Source organism: Arachis duranensis, chromosome 6 (assembly GCF_000817695.3).
Source record: "Arachis duranensis cultivar V14167 chromosome 6, aradu.V14167.gnm2.J7QH, whole genome shotgun sequence".
Taxonomy (NCBI): domain Eukaryota; kingdom Viridiplantae; phylum Streptophyta; class Magnoliopsida; order Fabales; family Fabaceae; genus Arachis; species Arachis duranensis.
In genome coordinates this window covers 1,875,223-1,876,706 of record NC_029777.3, presented here as the reverse complement: position 1 = coordinate 1,876,706, position 1,484 = coordinate 1,875,223, and positions in this window count along the sequence as shown.

Genomic DNA, 1,484 nt, shown 5'->3' with positions numbered 1-1,484 from the left:
AGAAAAAATCAGAATTGGTATTTGATAATTTTGGAGATAAAATATATAGAATGAGTGAATTAGAAAACGGAGCGAATTAAAAGAGAAATCTAGCGTAGGAATGAATTGGGAGAGGAAACAAAAATTAGGAAACCAAATGGGGACGAATTAGAAACAGAAAAGAAATAAAGAGAAGAAAGTAGAAGAAGATGAAAAAGACTTTGATAAAGAAAAGACAAAAAAAGATAAAACCATGAAGACGGCGCAGTGAAACCCTAGAAGAGCGTAGACAAACTCAAAGGGCACTATATAATTTGAAGGTCTCCTTAAACCCTTCAAACCATAACATAAATTATACATTAAAATTATATAAAATAACACATGTATTTATATACAAATATATAAATATAATAATTAATTATATATCTAATTTTTTATATATATGTAATATTTTTGTTAATTTATTTATACGTTTAAAATTAAATGTTATTAGGCTGTGATTTTCATTTATTTTACATTTCTAATTATTTAGTCTTTTCTATTTTTATATCAATTTAGATATTAAAAAGGTGTTTTCTCTTTTGTAAAAGCATTAATTAATTAATTGTCTTTTTTTTTTTTGAAATTTCTTTGTCACTCTAGAAGCACAACTAATATAGACAAATAACGCAAGATCTAAAAATGCATAGCTCTTTAATACGAAAAACACACCCAAATGCACTCATTGAAAACGCTTAAAATAAAGCATATAAAGGCGATCTTCTACCTCACTATCAAATCATTGTTGTGATTGAGAAAAATTGTTATGAAATTTAAGAACATTTATTCATTGATAACAACATAACATGCCAATAATAGCTAGCATAAAGCCATAAAAATATATATCTTCTATGACAAAATGCCTTCGATGCCTCAACACCACTAGCAGCCATCATATTAAAAAGGTTTAATTATGACGTTGATTAATATAATTTCACTAAATTTATTAATTAAGTTTTTATATTTTTTAATTTTATAATAATTTTTTATTATAAAAAATATAAAAGTTAACTGAATATTTTTAAAATTTTTAAAAATATAAAAATTTAATTATAAATTTAATAAAATTTTAAAGATCAATAAAATAATTAAACTTATTAAAAATGTATAAATATATAAACTTATCAAACTCTAAAGTTACTTTACTTTACATTATTAAGTACCTTTGAAATATATAAATACATAATATTAAAGTATATAATTTTAGATGTTACATATATAAAATTATCGATATTAAATTAAATAAAATAACTTTAAATTATTATCTCCTTAGCATTAGATAAAAAAAATATGTTTATATATTTTATAAAATTTAAAGTCCTGATAATTATGGACATTGAAGGGTTGCTCCGTTTTAGCTCTAGATCTGAATTTTGGACAATTTGTCCATCTCAAGATGTTATATCTTAATTTCCTTCAGCCAATTATAACACGTGACATGACATAATTTCCTTCAGCCAATTACA